This window comes from Nannospalax galili, unplaced genomic scaffold, assembly GCF_000622305.1.
Source record: "Nannospalax galili isolate Female #2095 unplaced genomic scaffold, S.galili_v1.0 scaffold129, whole genome shotgun sequence".
NCBI classification, from domain to species: Eukaryota; Metazoa; Chordata; class Mammalia; order Rodentia; family Spalacidae; genus Nannospalax; species Nannospalax galili.
In genome coordinates, this window is record NW_008360030.1 from 552,916 (window position 1) to 578,069 (window position 25,154).

The window sequence follows — 25,154 nt, forward strand, 5'->3', positions numbered from 1 at the left end:
GTGACCTCCTTCTAATCCTCTATTTTTGATTTTAAATGGTTTGTAATATTATTTTAAAAATATTTTATTTATTATTATTGTATGTGTATGAGTGTACCGTCTACATGTATGTAAGTACACCTAATTGTGCAATGCCCTCAGGGTCATCAATGCCCACATGGAGTTGTTAGTCTCCATGTGGATGCTGGGAATTAAATCCTGGTCCTCCACAAGGGCACTTAGTGCTCTTAACCACAGAGCCATGGTTTGTATTATTTTTATAAGATGAAGTGCATGAAACTTAGGAAAAACTTGAGGGGGTTAGTTAAACATTTGGCAGACATTTTAGAAATGAGCTGTGATTTCAGAAGGGGTGTAATGAAATACTTCAGAAGTTACTTCTACATAATTGTTCAGTGGACAATTTCAATATTTGTATGTTTGTCTTTTTTTTCTGAAATTTACTCCAAAAACTTGAAAATCATACCCATGACTTCTTATAAAATTTATTATGATGTTAAAAAGAAAAAAAAATCATCTAAAAGAGCCTGAGAGCCAGAATCACAAGACCAGGTATACCAGACACATTGTTACTATGACTTGGGTGATCACCTAAAAACAGCCTAAAAACTGGTAATAAGTGATGTGTGACTAACCAAGGAGAGTGGAGTTTCAGAGTCAATCAAGACAGATGTGGGTGTGAAGTGAGGAGGGCTGTTCTTAAGCTCATGTCCAGTCAGAATGATGCCTGTGGCAAAGGGGCAACCAGACATAAAAATTAACATAAAAGACAGGGCTGACTTTATGAACAGCGCGCGCGCGCGCGCACACACACACACACACACACACACACACACACACAAAGGAGTGTTTTTAAAAGGGCAACAAATGAAAGGGTCTCAGAACCCTGATAATGCCAATTTAAAACTTAAGAAAACGTATTTGGCCTTCACAGCATAGGTTTTTAGCTCCCACTACACATGAAAATCTGGGGAGCTTATAAAAATCCCAAGAGCCCAAAGAGTACCCATTATTAAGTCAGAATCTCTCTCTTTTCAAAGAACCAGTTTTTAGATTCTTCTATATTGAAATTTTTTTATTTTATGTGCATGAGTATTATGCCTGCATGTGTGTTAAGTGCACTCATGTTGTGCACTGCCCGTAAAGGACAGAAGATGGTGTTGGGATCCCCTGGAACTGGAGTTATGGACGGTTGTTAGCCACCAAGTGGGTGCTGGGATTTGAACTCCGGTTTTCTGTAAGAAAAGCCAGTGCTCTTAACCACTGACCCATCTCTCTAGTCCCTCTTCTATTTTAATCAATATAACTTCTACTCTTTAATATTTCCTTATTTATACTTTTTTGGGGGGTTTTGGGGGTTTATTTTACTCTTCTTTTTTTTTTCTTTTTTGAGATAGGGTCTTCCTGTAGCCCCAGCTGGCCTGGAACTTAGTATGTAGACCAGGCTGACCTCGATCTCACAGAGATCTGCCTGTTTCTGCCACCCAAGCATATTAAAGGCATGCATATACCACCACGCCTGGCTGTTTTACTCTTCTTTTTCTCATTTCTCTTTTTTCTATGTTTTTATTATATGTGTATGAGGGTATTGCCTGCATGTGTGTAAATGCACCCGTATTGTGCAATGCCCATGGAGGTCAGAAGAAAGTGTCAGATCCCCTGGAACTGGAGTTACAGATGGTTGTTAACCACCATGTGGGTGCTGGGAATCAAACCTGGGTCCTCTGCAAGAGCAGTCAATGCTCTTAACCACTGAGCCAATTCTCCAGCCCCATTTGTCTCATTTCTTAAGGTAGAAACTTCAGATTATTCATTTGAACCTTTCATCTTTTCCTCATAAAAGCATTTAGTAATATGAATTTCCCTCTCAGGGTTTGTTATATCCTACAATTTTTGGTATGCTGTATAATCATTTGCATTCAGGTTATTGCATTTAGTTTTTTGAAATATGGCCTTGCTACATAGTCAAGGTGGGCCTTGAACTCACACTTCCTCGGCTCTACCTCTGGAGCGCAGGGATTATAGGCATTTATCACCATACCTGGCTCATGGTCTTCTTTTGATTAGCGTTTACATGGTATATCTTTTTCTACTTATTTACTTAAAACTCCCTCTATCATTATATTGAACGGGGATAAAGTGGAGTGAAATAGATCTATTCTATCCTGTTTGTGACTGAAAGTTTGCCCTGTGCATTACTTTTCCAACTCCTGTCTAAAGTTATTATTTCAAAATCTTGTGTTTCCAAATTAAATTTTTTTCTTAAAATTAAAACAACTGTTAAAAAGAGCAAGCACATGACAAAGGGCAGTATATTCATGTTCTTACTACACTGGCAAAGTATTAATTTGAGAAAGGAAAATAATCAACTTATGGTCTTAAAAGATTTTTACTTAAGGCACTCTCCTACAATAAAGAAATAAATAGGCAATGAAATGGGTAAAATCTGTGAGTTTGGAGGAAGATAGGCCTATCTGTGGGCTCATTAAGAAGGAAAATCTGTTAATAATAGGATGTACCTATTTTTTCACAAATTATAAATATTTACCCATTCTAGTGCTCCTGCCTTTTCTTTGGGAGTATGGAGCTGTTTTTCCAGTACTTCAATTTTTTTTGTTTTCCCTACCTAGATTTTAGCCATTTTACTACTTATCAGCATTTTGAAAGGTTAACAGACAGAATTCAAGATGTACAACTTTTGAGACTAGTTAGTTATACCATACCACTTGTCAGTTCTATAAAAGAAATGATGAACGAGAGAGTTGAAAAGACTGACTAAAATATGGCTTTCTGAGAATTAGTTCAGCTTAGTCATTTTTGCCGTTCATACTTCAGTACTCCTAGGAAGCCAGATTTGGATACAGATAAGCACCTGAGTCATTTGAGGCAAAACAGAAAAATCACCCTTGAATAATTTTGGAGGGTTTTTTTTTTTGAAACAGTCTCATTTCGTAGCCCAGGTTGGCCTTGAATTCCCAGAAATCCTCCTGCCTCAATCCTCCAAAGTGCTGAGATTACAGGTGTGAGCCACCATTCCTGGCACCTCAAATGGTTTTAAATGCTAATGGAAGCAATCACTAAAAGATCTAAGATGCAGACCAGAGAGCACAGAGGGACCTTAATCATCTCTTCATAGCCCTAGAAAAACAAAAATTCCATATAAATTAAAAAAGAAACCTAGACAAGAATATGCAAAGAAAAGGAATCAGGTTTCTTTCTCTCTCTCTCTCTCTCTCTCTCTCTCTCTCTCTCTCTCTCATGGTTATTTTGAGATAGGGTCTCCCTGTAGCCCTAACTGGCTTGGAACTTGCTATGTAGAACAGGCTGGCCCTGATCTCAGAGATCTGCCTCCTGAGTGCTGGGATTAAAGGCATATACACTACTATGCCCAGTATAGTAATTTCCTCTTTATGCAGTCTGCTGTCCATTCAGTGCTATTTTAACTGATGGAAGGGGGAGGAACGAGAGAAGATGGTAGTGGGGTATGCAGGAACATGTTCAAAGTAAATTATATATTTGCATAAAATGGTCTTATATAATCCATTATAATAAAATAAACATACACATTAAGACACAAACAAAATGATAAAATATACAATGACCCATAGACCAAGATATTATGCCTAAATTTTTTTAAAAGTATATGTAATAATATTAATACAACTTATATAAAATGATTTTGTTCTTCCAGAATGAATAAAAATTGGACCACTGAGATGGCTATGGTGGAAGGAAAGAACCAAGACTCCCAAAGGCTGTTCTGTGACACACTCTGACACACACACACACAATAAATGCTAAAAAAAAAGAATTAAAAATCAAGGGAACTTGTAGAGTTGTTTATATGTATAAATGAGCTACTGTTTATTTTTATTCACGGGGGGGGGGTTCCAATCTTTTTTATTTTATTTTTTTGAGATAGTATCTCAATGTGCAGGTCAGACTGGCCTCAAACTTGCAATCCTCTGCATCTCCAGTGCTGGAAGTGAAGAAAGAGTAAGTGAGTAAGAGGAGAGGAGAGAAGAGAGGAGAGAGAGAAGAGAGGAGGAGAGAGGAGAGTAAGAAAAGAGAGAAGAGAGCAGAGGGAGGGAGAGAAAGAGAGACAGAGAGAGACACAGACTTGCTAACAGGCTTTCTACATTTCCCCCTTTTTATTAGTCTATCCAAGCACCCAGCCAATGGGATTGTGCTGTCCATATTCAGGACAGGTCTTCCCCCCCTTAATCTCTCCTATGCCTTATAAATCTCATTAAATCAAGAGTTAATATTAACCATCACAGGGGGCCTCAGGGTAGTCAAGACTTTTTGTGGTACTAGGAATCAAACCTAGGGCCTAGAGCACACTAGGCCAAGTGCTCTACCACTGAACTATACCCCTAGTTGGACTTCCTATATGACAGCTCAAATATCCTAGTATGAATATTCCAATTAACAAAGCAGAAGTTGCATTGTCTTTTATGACTGAGCCTTAGAGATCACACACTGTATTGAAGTGATCACAAATTCACCCAGATCTAAATTGGAGGATACAAGTTCCACCTCCTGATGAGAGGAGTACCAAAGAATCTACAGCTATGTTTAAACCTCTAGTTAAGAACTGTACATTATGGGGGCTGGAGAGCTGGCTCAGCGGTTAAGAACACTGGTTGCTCTTGCAGAAAACCCGGGTTCGAATCCCAGCACCCACATGGCAGCTAACAACTGTCCATAACTCCAGTTCCAGGGGATCCAACAGCCTCTTCTGTCCTCTGCAGGCATTGCATGACACGGGTACACTTACCTAGGCACAGGCAATACACACATACACATAAAATAAAAATAATAAATATTAAAAAAAGAATTTCACATTATTTGATAGCAAAGATTCAGAATTATAACTTTGAATAGCTGGGCATATAGCTCAGGGGTAAAGCATTTGATTACAGATCAGAATTATGACTTTGATTTACAAGTTTTACAAAGCACTGTCAAGGTTCTGATATGTGTACAATTTTAATACTTTCCTGTTTGTTTCTGATGAGTCTTCAACTCTGAAAATATAGAATATATACTACTTTTTAATGCTACAGGAGTGCCTGGGGATGTAGCTTGGTAGAGAGTGTACTCTGCATGTGCAAGGTCCCAGGTTCTAATCTCCAGTACCTCAAAATATAAAATGTAAAAGATGTCATAGGAGTAACCTTTAAGAACCTCAAGAGAGCTGAGTGATGAGACACACCTATTATCCCAGCACATAGGAGGCTGAGACAGGAGGATCAGAAATGCAAAGCCAACTTGGGCCATACAGTGAGATCCTGTTTCAAAACAACAACAACAATCTTAGATAGTAAAAATGAACTCTATTCTCCATCTGTTCTTCTTTTTTAGGGCGAGGGGTGAGACATGGTCTCATGTAGCCAAAGTTGGCCCTTGAACTCCTGATCCTCCTGCCTTAACCTTTCAAGTACTGTGATCATAGTTATATGTGATCACAGTCAGCTCCACCTTTTTTAAAAAAATCTGTGTCTTTTAAAACTTTTATTTATTATTTTTTATGTGTCTGAATGTATTGCCTGCATATGTGTAAGTGCATCCATGTTGTGCAATGCCCATGTAGAACAGAAGAGGGCATGAGATTCCCTGGAATTGGAGTTACAGATGGTTGTTAGCCACCATGTGGGTGCTGGGAATTGAACCCAGGTCCTCTGCAAGAGCAGTCAGTGCTCTTATCCACTGAGCTATTTCTCTAACCCCTTTATTTGTATCTTTTCAAGATGACTTTACAACTCCTTGAATCTAGATTGGCCTTCTGATTTGGTTAGTAAAATAGAATACAGCAGAGGTATAGTGTAAGCTCTAAGTCTAGGCTTCAAGTCATGTAGCTATACTTACCCTTTCTTATAAACCTTCCTAGATACTATAAAAACAAGCCAAAGCTAGCCTGCAGTAAAATGAATGACATGCAGGCCAGAGTTCCTACCCCTTATCCCTGTCCAAATTGATAGCCAGCCACCTCAGAAGTAGTTGTTGACTTATAGTTGACCATAAACATAAGGGAGATTAGCTGAGAACAGCATAACTGCTTAACTGAATTCAACCCAAATAATGGACCCATATGAACTAATTACTCAGTGATATAGTTAACTGATAGAACATGGAGAGTAGTTATCATTTAATAGTTATTTGTAGAACTAAAATTTCACACAATTGTCCTACTATTATGGAATGGATTTAGATGCTAGCTAAACTTACAAACTGGGCACTATTGCTGAGATCCATTAAGGGGGATGCTATAGCTAATGCCAAGATCACAGAATGGTCACACACTAGATCAAAAGAGGAAGTCTTAAGCAGGGCATGGTGGCACATGCCTTTAATCCCAGCAAAGGCAGGCAGATCTCTGTGAGTTCCAGGCCAGCCTGGTCTACATAGTAGAGTTCCAGGCCAGCTGGGGCTACAGGGAAACCCTGTCTCAACCCCCCACCCCAAAGCCTTAAGAACAGCCACACAAATATGAAATGTTATTCTATCACCGTATCTAATGCCAAGGCAGTCATAAGGTATTTCCCTAGACCAGAGGTAAGTTGCCCTGCAACCAGCAGTTAACTAAAATGTCAAACAAACACTTCATAACACCCCAATACCTCACCTAAAGAGTTTTAAGCTTTCTCTTCAATGGAATTCGGCATTGCTATTAGAATCCTTTTCAAGTTATAATCATTTTCATTTGCATCAGTGTTATCCTCCAATGTACTCCAGTAAAGACAAGGCAGATACCAATTCAAAAGATTAAGTATACACATGTAACTATGAAACATTTTTGTTTCTAAACAAATATACCAAAACTCATATATCCGATTACAGGCTGATTTCTGAAAAAGCCTCTAGAGAAGCAAATGTTTATTACAACAATATAATTTCTCTAATTACTTAGGACATTTTATGTTTAGATATGCCTTCTGTTCTTTTGACATGGTATTTCTTCAAGTAAGGTCAACAGAGGCAATTTTTCCCTTTGAGAATGAATTTACATTTTGGAAACAATCAAGTGTTATTCAAAGTGCATACAAGTGAAGATACCATTGAGATGTGTGAGAACAATTTTAATTAGAAACAAGCCAGGAAAACAAATTCCAATGCTGATTTCAATTATATGTCATTAGCTATCATGCTAAAACTCCAAATGCATAAAGTTCAATTCTCTATGGTTTACAAATAAAATTTTAAACTTCTAGACTAAACACCTAAGGCACTCCACAATGTGGTGGCCGCAGATGACACTTCATCTTACTTTCCTAGTATAGTCTCTTCTTCAGTGAAACTAAATTATCTGCTGCTCCCCACTCACATGTCCCAGTACTTTCTTGAACTGCTTGCATCTGTGCACATTCCTCTCCTGGACCACTCTTTTATGTCCATGTCATTTCTCTCTACTCCATATTGTGCCCAATGCTATTAAGTGATCCAGATAGTTACTAAATGAAGTGAATAATTAATTCCTTTGCTAGCTTAAAAAGTGGCTTTGAAAGTAATTCCAAGAGTGTCAAAAGATTCTGAGTGAGGGAATAAGTAACTAACTTCTAACACACATTTCAAAGATGAAGTTATGGAATGCTAGAAGAAACTGCTTTGCAGTTATACCTAAGGACTAATGACTCAAGTACTGAATAGAAATCAACTGAAAGTTCTAGCTACTACATTCTACCTGGGCGATGGATCATAATGTAGTTATATTTTAGATAATGGGACTTGGAATTCTGGACTTCTTTAGTTCTCCCTCAGAGATATGAGTATATCATGAATTATTTTAAAGAATAAAGATTCTAAAGTCAAGCATGGTAGTAGAAGTTCATAATTCCAGAACTTGGGAGGGTAAGGTAGTAGAATCCCAAGCTTGAGGCCAGTCTGGGCTACACAGTGAGATCCTGTCTCAAAAATAAATACATAAAAGAATAAAAATTTCAGAACTTATGAGAATTTTCCCCTCTCTGATGAAGCTAAATTCAACAAAATAGTAAACAGAAAATTCTCAAAACACTGGTATGGTAAAATATCAAGCTGCCATTATTATAAGTCAAAATGTTTGAGTATCAGCAATTTCATATGGTTCAATATAATATTTTAGGATTTTGCTCACATGAAAAAATAAGCAGAGAAAAGTTTCCTTCTTTTGTTTTGCTCCTTTTGTCGCCAAAGCCAATACTCACTCTAGAGAACTTTATTCCTATGAACTTTTGAGGACTTACGATAAACAAAGAAAATGCATGAAACCTTTCTGGTAAGTACATTTTTTTCTTAGTTCAAAACATCTAGTTTCCTTTAGGAGTTACATTCCATTTACTAGACTCAAGGTAATTGGCCTGTGGGTCCCCAGGGAAGTATCAGGTCTTTCCACCTACATCTCCAATTTCTAGGTCAGACCTGAGCACCATCTTCCCACGTTCCATGTGTACACTGCAAATAGGCCATCACACCAAGGATTCCTGAATGGTGCAAGAGACTGCTGACAACAAAATGCTCTATTGGTGTGGGCTTAGTGAGAGTTGGGGTGGGATATATGTGTGCTGGATTTTATCCTAGTTTTTCCCCCTTCTTTCTTGCCTCAGAATAACACCTAGATGGCTAGACTGTCATCTCTGGGTCTCCTGACAGTCACAGCAGAAGCTTCATCAATAGCATTCCTAACCCTGCAAGCATGGATGGAGTGATGAAGCTGTTTGCTGATATCTTCCTGGGTAGCCACAAAAAGACCATGTGAGGAGACACAGGTGCTTCAACTAACTGGCATACTCCCAGGCCACAGCCAACACCACATTCTCAGAACAGAAGTTCAATCTTAATCCTTCTGTGACATCATTTTACAGATCATCCAATACACAAACATGCAACCAATGTAATGCTTGGTGTGCATGTGGGTCTTAAGTTAGTAAAATTTCTGCACCAATACTTTTAGAATTTTCCCTCTCTCCCTCCTTCCCTTCCTTTCTTTCGTTTTTATGTGTATGAGTGTTTTGCCCACATGTATGTAAGTGTGTCACATGCATGCAATCCCTACAGACCAGAAGAGGGCATCAGATCCCCTGGAACTGGAGTTATGGACTGTTGTTAGCCATATTGTGGGTGCTGGGAACCAAACCCAGGTCCTCTTGACTGAATTTTCTGCATAGAAAATTTTAGAACTACTCAAGACAAGTATGAATGCAATCTTCCTTATGGTAAGTGTTATTTCACAAAAAACACTGCATACATAAGATCAGCTTCAATGGCCAGAAGATCTTGTGCTTTTAAGCTTACTGTTAGAAATGCAAAACAGAGACAGCAAAACTTTATCATCTCACCTCTGTTTCCTCAGTACAAGATGTTTTCCTCCTTCAAAGATGCTTTTAATAAGATCTTTCATCCAGTGATTTTATGTAGCCTACTTTCTCTATTTCCCCAGGATTACTTCAGTCTAAGTTTTCCCTTAGGAAACACCACCCTTGACAGACAAAGAAAGACAAAACAATGGAGGCAAATTGTGCAAATAGGAATATTTCATTTTTATCAATTGAAAAAAATTATAAAAATTAAAAGTACCCAAACTTTCACTTAGCTATTATTATACAGTGATTTTAAATATCACTAATTCTCAGGTGACTGGTCAAAAGTTCTTTGTTAACTTACTGTTTTCCAAGGTTTTACATTCAGGGACCACCATTCTGATTTTGACAGCTGACAGCATCACAACCACCAAAAAAGACAAGTTCAGAGTGTTCTACTGTAAACAGTATTAATGATGCTTGTTTTTACAGAACCTAGCTTAGAAGTAAAGCCAAGAAGTCTCACATGTTCCCTCTCACAGGGCCCAGAGAAGAACTCAATAAAGATTTGATGAAGGACTTGGGTTGGAATTTGGGAAGCTTGGATGTTAGACCAAATTTCTAGTTCATTAGCAAACTTTTATTATAGTGGCTTTGTTTTAGGTTTTAATCTGGTAAACTCCCCTGATTCATGGATATTCTTTCCAAAATACAGATCTGATCATGACACTCAGGTTGTAACCCTTTCATTGTTCCCTGGTATGGACAGACCCCTTTCTAAGAGTGGTGTAATAGTGAAGAGTGACAAGTTTACAGCCAGCACTGAATGCTCAGAGGATAAGTCAGTGCCACCACCACCGGAAAGCCCCTCTTTCTGCTCTGGTTCTTTACCAAGCTCATTCTCTTCTTTAAAAAAGCATTCAAGGGGATGGAGAGATGGCTTAGCGGTTAAGAACACTGACTGTTCTTGCAGAAGACCCGGGTTCAAATCCCAGAACCCACATGACAGCTAACAACTGTCCATAACTCCAGTTCCAGGGGATCTGACAGCCTCTTCTGTCCTCTGCGGGCACTGCATGAAACAGGTGCACTTACCTACATGCAAGCAATACATACATATACATAAAATAAAAATAATAAATAAAATACTTTAAAAAAGCATTCAACATGGTAGTGCACACCTGTGATATCAGGGACTTTGGGACAAATTCAGAAACGTGTTTATCTCACTGTGACAACTGGATAACTATGTTCTAATCTGAGTACTACAGAAAAACTATGAAAGTGCATCTGGAGAGAGAAAACACGATTAGAAAATGTTTGGGGGATCATTTTATACAAGTGACAGTTGAAAGGATGAGAATTTAATAGGTACAGCCATTTGGGGGAGCAAAGACAGAGTTTTATGAAACTGAATGAACTAGCAATCCTCTTTTCTAGATACAGATCCTGGAGAAACTCTCACAAATGTATAAAATAATCAACTCAGAATTATTTATAATAGCAAATTTATAGCTGCTTAGGTGTCTACCAACAGGAAAATAGCTAAAGAGAATAATAGTCATTCAGACTCTGGAATACTTGCAGACGTTATCAGCAATGAAGTAGGTCTACATATTTAATATGGGCTAAGGAACCTAAAATCCAAGCGGCATAACACAACCAAGACTCTTAGGCTACATGTTTAAAGTGAGTTGGAAAGAGAGCTTATTACAGTTATTCTTGACTCAAGTTGTCAAGAGGCTCCATATCCATCTGCCAAGAGAATTGATTATGACAAATCTCACATTTGACTCTTGAATTTCCATTTGGAAGTGCAGCCATTAGTTTTGCTGACAGTTCACTGACCGAACCATGAACTTGTTGCATGGTCACATTCAATTTCAAAAAGGACAGAATCCAATCTCACATACTGCCCAAATAGCAGACACCCCAAACTATGCTATATATAATGATCAGTACAATATATACTATGGAAATACTAATAGAAAACATATGAAAAGACTGAACTAAAATGCTTTGCTACGCAGAAAAAAACCAGTCCTTCATAATATAATTATGTAAATTAAGTACATTTCCAAAACAAATACATTTATTATACATGTGTGAACTGAGAAGGTAAGAACATCAGAAATGATCAAAAGGGAAATAACTATTCCTATACTTTAATTTTATTAAGAAAAGTATGACAAAATCTTAATTACTGATAATTTTGGCTGCTGAACAGCAAGAGTATTCATCATATCATTCTTCTTCAAAATTTTCTACTATATCAAAATCATTGAAAGTAAGAAGTATTGAAAAGAACCTGGAATGTTTTAATCTAAAAAGACCATGGGTGAGAGAAAGAGGAATTCAAAGAAGAAAAATAGATGGCTTTAAATATTTTGAACAAAGGTGATTTTTCTCCGTGCTTACTGAGAGATCTTGAACATTGCAATGGTAAGAGTTCCTAGAAAGCAGATGGTGGCTTGGGAAAAAAAGAAGAGCTGAGTGAACAGACTCAAATATGTATGGAGGAAAAAGATAAATTCTTTGGGGGAAAAAAACAATCAGACAACCCCCTATCTGATAGAATATTGTGGAGAGAATTCCTGCATTGGGAAGTAATGTGGATTTGGTAATCTCCAAGGTTCTTCCAATTCTCAGGTCCCATTAACTTTGGACTGGAATCTCTTAGTTTAGAACTTACAGTGAGAAATGCAGTATGGTTATTCTAATAAGACCTTTAAAACAAAATTTAACAGTATGAACTCAGTTCGGCCCTAAATTACATTACCTAGGAATATGTTATTATTAATTAAAATTTAAAATTAATTAGTGCTCACTTTGGCAGCACATATACTAAAATTGGAATGATACAGAGAAGATTAGCATAACCCCTGTGCAAGGATGACACACAAATTCCTTATATTTACAGACAAGCATACTATATACCACTCATCAAAGAAACTTTTTTTTTTTTTTTTGCAATAGATGGAGGCTACTGTGCAACTGCACAACTGGTCAGACATAAAGAACATACGTCTGAGAGATGCCCAGCACTACGTGACACATCTACAGTTGAACCTCTACACCTAAGGCTCATGGAACATAGTGGAATAAGGGGTAGAGAGAAAACTAAGGCATCTCTTAACTCTCACCAGTAAAGCTTCCTTATACAACAGAGTGCGATGCACACATAAGGACACAACTGGCCAAGTTTTAAAGAATGAGACTGCAGAGCGTAGGATAGGACTCCTATATGGAACCTCACCCACCCATGGCTCAGGGACCATTTCAGAAGAGGAGGTGGAAAGATTTTAAGAGTCATGTCTGGTTCATGAACACAGGGAAGCAGAGGCTTTCAGGCTACTGGAAGCTTGCACATGTGAAGTTGTGGCAATAGTGGCATGGTGGCATTGAGCACAGGATCCATGCCAACTCAATTAAACAAACGACCAAAGGGGAGGAAAGAAATGGGTGGCAGGCTGGCACTAGACTGAGAACTATTGGAGACTGATTGCTACTGGGTGAGGGAGAGTACCTTACATATGATCTTCAGATGGGCTGACTAGACTCCAGTGGATGAATTTACACTGAAGGACATCTGGGTACAAATGTTTGACTGGATAGGACTTAACATGTATGGTGGAATATATAAGGTCCAGTGGGGGCAGGGAGGAGGCATGGATGAGGGAGGGGGCTCTAAATTTGATTAAGAACAGTTGTATGAAATTACAAAAGCTCAATAAAAATATATTAAAATATTAAAAAATAAAATGTAGATAAAGTCAAGTAAATATGGTAATAGCTAAATAAAAGAAAATTGGGGGCTGGAGAGATGGCTCAGTGGTTAAGACCACTGGTTGCTCTTGAAGAGGACCTGGTTCAACTCCCAGCACCCACATGGCAGCTAACAACTGTCTGTTGCTCCAGTTTCAGGGGATCCAACAACCTCTTCTGACCTCTGAGGGTATTACATGATATGGGCACACTCACATACACGCAGGCAATACACTCATACACATAAAATAAAAATAAATAAAAAAGTTTTAAAAAGAAAATTGTACAAAACAACTGAAATTATTTCAGCATTGTTGAAATTAAATTTTTATTTATTCATGATACATTTATATACAATCAGAAATAAAGTATATCTTCTGACCTCTGAGGGTATTACATGATATGGGCACACTCACATACACGCAGGCAATACACTCATACACATAAAATAAAAATAAATAAAAAAGTTTTAAAAAGAAAATTGTACAAAACAACTGAAATTATTTCAGCATTGTTGAAATTAAATTTTTATTTATTCATGATACATTTATATACAATCAGAAATAAAGTATATATAACACATGAATTATACTGACCTTGATTAGAACTAGCCTTGTCACATCTTGGTCAATCTTTTGCACATAATTAAATTAGAATTATTTTATGGAATTACTGCCCATTTAATACTGTTTCTGCAACATATTTCTTTTCCCAGTACCAAAGTCAAATTATTCCCAAAGCTAATGAGATCACCACAGAACCACCCATTGACATGAACATTGGGTATTCTTTTAAACTACTTGCTTTGGTTACTGCTAAAAGACAAAATAAAAAATTTTAGTAATAGAAAAGAAGTATCACTGACTTTTAGTATTACAGAGAGGGCCAGTTAGGTATAGTTAATAGGATGAACTCAGGCAGCTCCCAGGCAAGACAATGGTGAATCCTATGTACAGCTTTAAACAGCTGTAAATGAGGCAACAGGCTATACCTGGGAATTTTCTTTGTGAAAGATCGTTTTTAATCCAACAACTTCTTTTTCCTGCACATAGTTTATACATGCCTAGAAGGCCATGAGTTGAGCAGCATTTGCATGCCTAGAACCCAATGGATCTGAATATATAACTAGGAAGCCCAGTGTAGTTTTTAAAGAATGTATGTTTCAGGACTGGAAAGATTGTTCAGCTCTTGCAGAGGACCCAGGTTTGGTTCCCAGTACCTAAATGGTGGCTAACAACTATCAACTCCAATTCTACATCCAACACCCTTTTCTGGTCTCTGTGAGCACTGCATGACATAGGTGCACTTACACACTTGCAGGTAAAATACTCATACACATCAAAATAAATAAATTTACAAAATCAAATGCATGTTTCCAGCATAATACTTAAAGTATGGTACAACATAAAAACATGTTTTGCCTACACATTTTGGTTCACTTAGAATTTCCTTCCTGTAGTGATTCTGTAACATATAACAAAAGGAAAAAGAAAATGCCATTTAATATTTTATCTGATTTTTAAAAATCAAACATGAAGCTCTTATATATTCTCAAGTTAATGAAGTTTGGATGTTACCTTCTTTCTAGACCCACATTACTGGTTATAATGGACTTTCATGCATCTTGGACCTACTACTCTCCAGAAATACTTTGTGTGAGAAAAAGCCCTAATATTCTGGAAAACCAGCTAGTTAGACTATCAAAATGCCTTGCAAAAACACATGTCTGGCCCTAATCTGTGAGCAAAACCTGATTACTTGACCCTATTAAGTAAGGCCCTCCCAGTCTACTACTTTTAAATCCTTAAAATGCAAGTATTTAAATCCTAAATGTTCCAAGCAGTGCATTTATTCCTTGGAAGATAAGTGTTTGGTGATAAGATGCAAAATGTTACATTAGGAAGAAGAAAGTATAGCAAAATCAGAGATGAAGGTGAAAGTTTACGAATGGAGTTCTGGTGGGCAAAGGTTGCTAAAAGATAGCTAGGCAGAAGTGAAGAAATATGTCAAAAAGGTAGAACTCCAGAAAACCACAAGGTTGATGGTATAGTAGAGGAGAACAAAGAATACATATTTCTAGATGAGAATGCAATTATCAATATGCCTTCAGAAAAGTGACTCTGCTTATCAATGAGTATTTGTATATTCAGTCAATATTTCAACTCCTCTGCTTACCCATAGCAACTTTTGTTCTCCTAATTATACCAAACACTACATTTATGAAACTTGTAGTTCAGAGATATAATTACTCCAGGGATGGAGGGAAGACTCAACCCAAAATATCCATTAAAATATCACTTAAGACTTCTGGTTCCAGATAAGATGAAATGCACACACAATCATTTTCCTGTCTACTGGATAAAACTATAAAATCTGTAAAGACTGCAAGAGCAGGACTGGGTATATATTTAAGTGGTAAGGCTCCTGCTTAGAATGAGGAAGGCCCTGGGTTGGAGCCCCCGCACTGCCCCCCAACCCCAGAAAAAGAAATGCACAGATAGCTTTGTGCAAGGCAACCACTGAGCTATATCCCAGCTCACTTTAATAACTTTTACTCCTCCAGTGATTTCTGGCCTGAACATAACATGACAAAATATGTAAGTGATCACTGTGGTTACAGTATGTGTTCTGGTTCAAGTTTTTTTTTTTTTAAAGGGAACTAATAATGTTCAAAGACTGGGTATTTCCCCTCCTTTTCTTCCCCTCATGCCTGGAAAAATCCCACAGTGGAGGCTGTGGCAACAATGACAGTGATTGAGTTAGGGAGACAATAGGAGCTAAAACACCGAGGGAGAAGAATCTTGTGTTGCATGTGGTAGAATCATCAATGGCTCCAAAAAGTTTTTTTTTTTTTGCTTGTTTAGTTTTTGAGACAGGTTCTTAGTTTGTAACCCAGACTGACCCAGGACTTACTCTGTAATCCATGACCCCCACCTTCTCATGGGTAGCTTTGACTTTAAGCAACATTATCAAAGACTTCAAAAAAAAAACCAAAAACTTAACACCCAGGTTTTTGACTGACTTGGTGGCATACATAGGACAGATTTGCCCAGCACTGCAAAAGCATTTAATACTGAACTGATGGTGGAACTGCAGCCCACAGAAAGCAAACTGGAACTTGAAGTTTGAATCTAATTAGGTTAATCAATAGGTTAACCTAATTTAGGTTGCTAAAACAAATATATCAACATTCTCCATTGCACTGAAACAAAATTCAAACCCCTATAATATAATATGTAATATTTCCAAGATAAAATCTAAAATCATTTGTTATACAAAGAACCATAAAAATGCCAACTCAAATGTGAAAAGACAACAGATGCTAGCAATGAGATAACACAAACATTGAGATTAATTTTTCCTCAGGTAAAAATTTTAATTGGAAAGAAAAAGATTTGGAGGAAATGGGGACAACACTGATTGTGAGAAAGTCTGGCTGCCCAAATATTGAAATGATCTAATAATGACCTTAAAGCAGCTATTATAAAAATACCCTCAAATGAGCAATCAAAATTGAATCCTCTATGAAGAATGTCAAAATAAGCAAAGCATGGCAACACAGACCTAATCCAAACACTTGGAAGGTGGAGGCAAGCTAATTAGAGGTGTTCAATTCAGTCTGGGATGTATGAGACTATGTCTCAAAAAAGAAAACTAAAGTAAAATATCAGTAAGGAGACGTAAGAAAATATAAGCAAAGGGAAACTTAGGGAAAGGAAAACAAAATAACCCTAATAAAAATTAAGTAGAAAGCAGAATGGAAGACACAATGAACTTAAACCATTCAATTAATGGTAGAAAGAAAAAAATGGAAAAATGAAGAAAACTTTGGGCTACAGGGGATAATAAAGGCTCTAACATTTGTAAAATTCAGATACAATACAAAGAAACAGAGTGTGATACTGAAAATGTATTTATATGGAAAAAATAGGAACTGCTAAGAAGTTGAGAGGATACTAAGCAGAATAAACGCAAGTAAATCCATAGCCAGAAACATCATAATCAAACTATAAAAACTAAGGACCAAGAACTGAAGAAACAAGACAATTCAATCTCAATAGTTAAACATCTCATTTTTCATATAAATAGAACTAGAAAGAAAATGAGTAAGGCTATAGAAAACTTAAGCAACACTTTAAAAAAGAATTTACCTAACTAGCATCTACAAAAAATTCCCTCCAGAAGAAGCAAAACGTGTATGCTTTTTAAGTATACAAGCTACATTTTTCAGAAATTGCTGCTGGGACAATAAAATGCAAAACAGGCAGGCAGTGTCCATTTGTTTTGTTTTTGTGTATATTTATTTTGGTTTTGGAAACAGGTTTTCACGTACCCTGGGCTAGCTTCAAATTTGCTATGTAGACAAAGATGACCTTGAACTTCTGGTCCTTCTCCCTCAACTTTCAATGTGCTGGGATTTATAGACCTACATTACCACACCTAGAAGCAGTTTCTTTTTAAGAGCTAAAGATACATTTATGACACAGTTCAGCACTTCTGTTCTAGGAATTTACCCAAGAAAAATGAACACTTATGTCCCTACAAAGACATGTACTTGAATGTTCATGACAGCATTATTCACGATATTCATTCACTGGAAAATGTAATAACAGTACGTCCCAGCTATATAACAGAAAACTATTTAGCAATTTTTATTATAAATAATTGAGACATATTACAACCATTGAAAAGACTGAAAATTATCATGCTAGATAAAAAAAGCTATGCACAAAGGACCATATGCTTCAAGTTATACAAATTATTCCACAAACAGATCAATAACTGATCAGGGCTATAGCGAAGACAGTAAATTGACTACAAATAGGCATAGGGATTTTATTAAACTAATGGAAATATTCCCAAACTGGTTTATACATATTTGTGTAACTTGGTAACTTTATTTAAAAGTATTAAAACTATACATTTAAGTATGAATTTTGTGGTATGTAAATTGTACCTCCAAAAGTTGTCATTTTCTGATCGTTATAGAAATGAAATCATACAGGATGTAAACTTTTGTGATTGGCTTTTTCTCATTCAGCATAATAATTTAGATTCACTCAAGTTGTTTCATATCATAATAATTTCTTTTACTACACTGTATGCATGTACCATAGTTTTAACTATTCACTCACTAAAAAGCATTTTAGTGGTTCTAGTTTGGGGTTATTACAAGTGAAGCTGCTATGGACTTTCTTACACAGTTTTTCTGTTTTGTTTTGTTTTGTTTTGTGTGTGTGTGTGTGTGTGTGTGTATGTGTAGTCTATTTTTTGAGACAGTTTCACTATGTGACCCTGGCTGGCCTGGAATGTACTATGTAAACCAGACTTACCTAGAACTCAGAAAAATTTACCTGCCTCTACTTCCTGAGTGCTGGAACTAAAGATGTATGCCACCACACCCAGTCAGGATATTCTTCTTTTTTGTGACAGGGTCTTCCTGTAGCTCCAGCTGGCCAGGAACCTGCTATGTAGACTATGCTGGCCTAAATCTCACAGAACTTTGTCTCTCTCTGCCTCTGGAGTGCTGGAATTAAAGGCATGAGCCACCAAAGAATTACAAATTACAACTATATCCAGGTGTGGTGGTGCAAGCCTTTAATCCCAGCACTTGGGAGGCAGAGGCAGGCAGATCTCTGTGAGTTCAAGAGCAGCCTGGTTTACATAAGGAGTTCCAGGCCAGCTGGGGCTACAGGGAGACCCTGTCTCAAAAAGGACCAAAAGCAAAACAAAAACAAAACAAAACAAAACAAAAAACAAATTACAACTATAAGACTTCAAAAAATGAAAATATCTATTAACAAGAGAATAATAAATTGTTGTTACATTTATACAATGGAATACAAGCAATGAAATAGGATAGATTACTAATATGTAAGGGATCATGATAAACCTCAAAAACATTATAATAATCTCTCAGTATCCAAGTGGGATACATTCCAAGTGGCAGATGCCTAAAATCATGGATAGTATTAAATCCTATAATATAGTCACGCACCATATAATGACGTTATGGTCAATAATGGTATGGTCACAATTATATGGTGGTGGTCCCATAAGTTTTGGTGACATCATGGCTGTTTCAGTTTGTCAGTACACTATATTTGTACAACAAAATTAGCTGACAATTCATTTCTCAGAACATATCCTGGGGCTGGAGAGATGGCTCAGTGGTTAAGTGCACTGGCTATTCTTGCAGAGGACCCTGGTTCGAGTCCCAGCACTCACATGGTAGCTAACAACCATCTGTAACTCCAGTTCCAGGGGATCCAATGCCCTCTTCTGACCTCCAAGGGCACTGCACGACACAGGTGCACCTACCTACATGTAGGCGATATACTCATATACATAAAAATAATAAAAATATTAAAAAAGAACATATCCTGGTTATGACTATACTTTTTTGTACACATACATACCTATAATAGAGTTTAATCTAGAAACTGGGCACAAAAAGATTAACAATAATAATAAAATGGAATAATTGTAACAATGTAATAAAAACTATGGGAATATAGTCTTTCTTTTTCTAAATAACTTATTCAAATCTTAGCAACTTTAGCATCAAGAAGTTTGACCTTTTTATTTAAAGAAAGAACCTTTGCAGCTTCTCTTTGGCATATCTGAATTGCTAATATTATTACTCTTCCTCTTTGGGGCCAGTATTAAGTAAAATAAGGGCTAATTGAACACAAGCACTTGCAATTCCTTGATAGTTGCTCTGCTAACTGAGATGGCTACCAAGTGAATAATGGGTGCCTAGTGTATAAAATGTGGATAAGCCATAAAAAGGATGATTCACATTCATATGCTCGGAAGCACAGTGCAAAAACTCATTACATTATTCAGAACAATATTTAATTTAAAATTTATGTATTAATTTCTGAAAGTTTCCCTTTAGCATTTTCAGGTTGTGGTTGACATTGGGTAACTGAAACTGCAGAAAGAGAATCTGAAGGAAAAACTTTCATATGCTGAGCAAAATAAGCCCAAATTAAGCCAGACACAAGTATATATACAGTATGATTTCATTTATAAGAAGTTTAGTAACAGGAAAAACTACAGTCTATGGTGACATAAATCAGAACACTGGTTGCCCTTGGTTGGAGGGTACTGACTGAAAAAAGATGCTGGTACTTTCTAGGGTGACATAAATGTTCTTTCTATACCTCAGGATATGGATTACATGAAGACATGTATTTGTCAAAACTGTATTCCAAAATTTCCTGCATTTTACTGTGTATGAATCTCATTAATAAAAATAAATTAAAAAGGCACTATATGAAAGAAGGTGTGGTGATACACATCTGTAATCCTAATTACTTGGGAGGCTAGTAAAGCAGGACAATCCTTAGTTCAAGGCTAGCCTGGGTAATACAGTGAGACCCTATCTCAAAGAAAAGCAGAAAAAAAAGCCACAACAAGATAACACTGTCACCAATGTCACCTGCCAGAATGGCTAAAATTCAAATCATAAATGTTGACAACATATATGGAAAAGTGTTAGCTCTGGTACACTGCTGGTAAATTAGTATAAAGGCTTTGGAAAGCTACATGACAGTATCTTTTTAAAGCTTAACATATGCATACCCTATGACCCAGCTACTCTACTCTTGGTTATATATTTGCCAGAAATGTATGTATACACACACATAATAGCACTATACTGGAAACACCCCTAAAATGTTCAAAAATAGAATTGGTTTTTTTTTTTAATGATACGTGTAGTGATATCTAGCAAACCTCTGGGGTAGAAGGAAGTGGGCCTCTGAGGTGTTTACAATGTTCTTTTTCTTGTCCTGGGCAGCGGATAAAGGATATGTTCAACTTTGAAGATTATAGAGAGAGCTGTCTATTTATGGATTGTTCACTTTTTTGCAGGTATATTAGATTTCCACTAGTATTTTGGATTCTGTGTCTTATGCTATGTGTGCATATAATTTAAAGCATTTTTTGTTTCCTCCCTACCAGTATCACTACTTTATCCTTCTTTAGCAGATATAGTTCCCTTTCTCTCTGTATTAACTTGCATCTTCATTGCCTGTGACTAGGAATACTTCAAAGTCAAAACTACAATGAGTAAACTGAGCCTGCTAAATGACTTCAGGAAGAACATAGGCATCCTTTACAGAGGCAAAACCTCAACAGTTAGCATCAAAGAAACTGGCTTCTGTTTACAGAAGGGAAATTATCCTTTAAATAGGAGGATTAGTTCATTTACCCCCATAATTCTAAGACAAAGCTGTAAAATAGGAATAACATTCCTTTATGTGCTCTTTCCTGTATAGGGAATCCATCCAAAAGCACTTTTCATATAGTTCAGTGATTATCAGAGCTGAGAAGCAGTACAAACGGAGCAAAAGGCTATCCAGGAATTGATTCTTAACTCTAAATGTAAAATTTGAATTTAGATAAGAGAGTTTAGCCTTTAAAAAACTCCTCCTACATACTAACTTAACTTTCACCTTACCTTTAATTTCACAGAATCATACTCATTATTCCCACTCCAAATTTGTTTACAGGTCTGACACCACCACTGACTGGTTCTATAAATATAGGGAAGCATAATTGCAAAGTCTGAAACCTCAAGTTCAGGGCTCTGAAAGAGGGATTAAAAAGAGAGGAAATTGCTACCACCCCGGGTGACAAGTTTTTGTTTGTTTGTTTGTTTGTTTGTTTTTAACACAGGCTTTAAATTTCCTAGGCATTACAGAAAGGTAGCATGTTAGTCAATCTTTTGTTACTCTGGCAAAATACCTTAGCAAAACAACTTAAGGAGGAAAGATTTCTTTTAAGTTTCAGAGGATTCAGTAAGTCCTAGTGAGAAGAACAGCTGCCATGGTGGTGGTTGTCAGGGAGTAGAGCTAATGCTGTCTGCACCCGCTGGCTTTCTCCTTCCTCTCTCAGACTTCATCTACACCCCTAGCCTAAGAGATTCTGTAATCTACATTCAGGGCAGCATCATCTCTTGGTTAATCCCCTCTTGGAAATGTCCTCACAGACATTCTAGGCACTTCTCAATCCAATGAAGTCAACACTCAAGAGTAACCACTACAGACAGTGACTAAATCTGTACAGACAGGACAAGGAGGGTCCACGTTGAAAGTGATGCATCAGGACTTGAATAAAACATCATAGTATCGCACAGTAACTTGGAGATGGGCAAAGTGCAGCTGTTTACACTTTGCGAAGTAGATTAGTAAAATCCACATTCAGGTATGATTAGATATCTTTGGGGGCAAACCTGATACTACCTGTGTAGAGGGCCTAAAACTCAGCAACACCCAAAATTCCAAATTAAGAGAAATGGCATGGATACAAAAAAAAAAAGAAGAAGAAGAAAGAAAGAAAGAAAAAAGAAGAAAAAGAGCTTGATTTTACTTCAGGGAGACAGAATTATAAAAGGACTACAATTCAGAAAAAAACAAATAATTATATTCTACTTAGGATGGGATGAAACTGAAAATAAATAAAAGGTAGAGCTATCTAAAGGATTCAAAAAGGGGAACGTACACAGAAGTTTCCATTTAGGAGGGAGGGAGGGAGGGAAGGAAGGAGAGAGGAATTAGTAGAGTATTAAGAGTTATCATCAGACTCTCCAAGAGAGTGGGGTCATGATTTGTAGCTTTTTTGATTTCCCACCATGGTGAATTTTAAGCAACCAAGATGATATAAGTCATCATGGAAAGTCATGAGTACAATTAGCACTTATAATCTCACATGAGGTTACTCCATCATACAGAAATGTCATCAACAGTTGAATTTTTACTATACATCAATATACTGCCATCTTGGCTTGTTACATAGGTCAGAGTTCAAGAGCTCAAGTCCATCTCCAAGTTGGGTTCCATTCTCAGCATGAATGAGACTGGGGTTTGGAGCTTATTAAGTAGGAAATCAAGCTTGGATCAAGGTAGTAAAGGGCATAACACACACATGCACACATGCACACACGTACGTGCCTGGACACACTGAATAAATGCCTAAAAAAAGAAAAAGAAATGTGACAAAAATCAAGTTTGATAGTCATGTGAAGCCTATGGTTCTGCTCCCTTCTCTACCACTTAAGTATATATTACATAAATGATTCACACAGTAACAGAAGGGTAACTATGATTGATATTGACTTATGAAGAAGTAATTGTAAGATATCCGTGATGGCTTTTAAACCTAGCCATTAAAACTTTAGCAGAAGCTGAAAGCTCAGCAGGAGCCTACAGAACTAAGAACCATGAGATCAGGGCTGGAGAAATGGCTCAGTGGTTAAGGACACTAGTTGTTCTTCCAGAAGACCAGGTTCGAATGCCAGCACCTACATGGGAGCTAACAACTGTCCATAACTCCAGTTCCAGGGGATTCGACAGTCTCTCCTGTCCTCCATAGGCATTGCACGAAACATGCAGGCAATACACACAGGCAATACAAGCGTACACATAAAATTAAAATAATAAATAAAATATTTAAGAAATAAAAAATAAAGAACCATGAAATCTGGGTACAAATAAATCCAAAGACACCAAGGCCTGAGGACATCTACATTACACAGTGCTTGTGTCCATGGGAGGGAGCTAAACTTTTTCTTGGACTGTCAACTTCTCTTTAAACCTAAGAAAAAAAAAATTCAGAAACGTTCAATTTTCTTCTGCCCTCTTATTTACCTGGTCAATCTCTATTGTTTTGTTTTTGGTATGGCCATTATCTCTTGTTAAAAGCCTTATGTTGGGTTAACCTCCCTCCTTCCACTCCCAACCTGGGTCGAATACTAACTTTTTGCCTTTAATATTTATGCCGTAATAGTGATCTGATTATATGAACACATCTACCAGTGGACTCTAAATTCCTGAAAGGCAAGGAGTGTGTCAAACCTTACCTTTGTGTCTAACACTTAGCAGCCAATAGGATCTCAGTGAGGACTCCATGTGTGCGAGCACGCACGCGCATGTGTTATATGCACATATTCAAGTGGATGTATGCACATGGATGTAGATGCTAGAGGTCAGTGTCATGTGCCTTCCTCAATAACTCTTCACCTTATTTTAAGATTTATTTTATTATTTGTATGTGTGTCTATGTTCAAAAGTGTAAGTGCTCAAGGTGGGTGCTGGGTACCAAACTCAGGTCTTCTGTAAGAGCAGCAAGTACTCTTAACCACTGAGCCATCTCTCCAGCTCCCTCCATTTTATTTTTTGAGAAAAAATATCTCTCACTGAACCTGGAGCTTATGGATTCAGTGAGGCTGGCTGGCCCATGAGGTCCAGGTATCTGCCTGTCTTCAACCCCACTTCCCCGCCCCAGTGCTGGAGTTACAGATGCACACCACAGCACCAGGGTTTTATGTGAGTACTGGGGATTCAAACTCAGGCCCAAGCTTGTGTGACAGGAAGTTTACCAACTAAGTCATCTCCTGTGGTGGTTTGAATGAAAATGTCCCTCATAGGCTCCAAGTGTTTGGACATTTTGTCCCCAGATGATAATGCTGTTTGGGGAGGTTTTAGAAGGTGTGGCTACCCTGGAGGAAGCACGTCATTGGGGGTGGGCTGAGAGAGCTCTTAAGCCTTGCAGGATCTCCAGTTGTTCTCTTGCTTCCTGTGCCTGTGTGATGATGTGAGAGCTTCACCTCTGCTGCTCCTGCTCCAGCCACCTCCAGCCACCATGCCTCCCTGCCATGACAGACTGTAATTTCCTTGGAACCGTAAGCTCAGATAAACGCTTCCTTCTATAAATTGCTTGGGTCAGTGTTTCTATCACAGTAACAGAAAAGTGACTAATACATCTCCCCAGCACTCAGTGAGGATTTTTAAAATGGAACTAGGTGGTATTTGCTCAAGGTCAAAGAATGACTGTATGGCAAAAGAAGGACTGGGGCTCAGACTTTTAACTGTTCATTTGGTAAGCTTTCCATTGTATCCTGTATTTAAAGAGTCACCTATAAATAAATCTGGCACCAACCTAGAAAACTGTATTCTAGAAAAATATTTCATTGATCTCTAAAGGGTAAGCAAATACAAATATTCTAAATGAACCAATGAAGTCAGAGACTGACAGAATGGGTTTAAAAAATGAACTATATATATATATATTTATATAGAGAGTTTATATATATAAACTTTA

At 37.3% G+C, this 25,154-nt stretch overlaps 1 protein-coding gene and 1 pseudogene across 7 annotated transcripts in view; one reads left to right on the forward strand and one right to left on the reverse strand.

Annotated features, from left to right (window-relative positions):
- The window catches only part of Jade3 (jade family PHD finger 3), a 167,259-nt gene that overhangs the window by 103,819 nt on the left and 38,286 nt on the right, over window positions 1-25,154 (reverse strand). The window lies entirely within an intron of this gene.
- Window positions 12,099-12,194, forward strand: LOC115068601 (annotated as a pseudogene).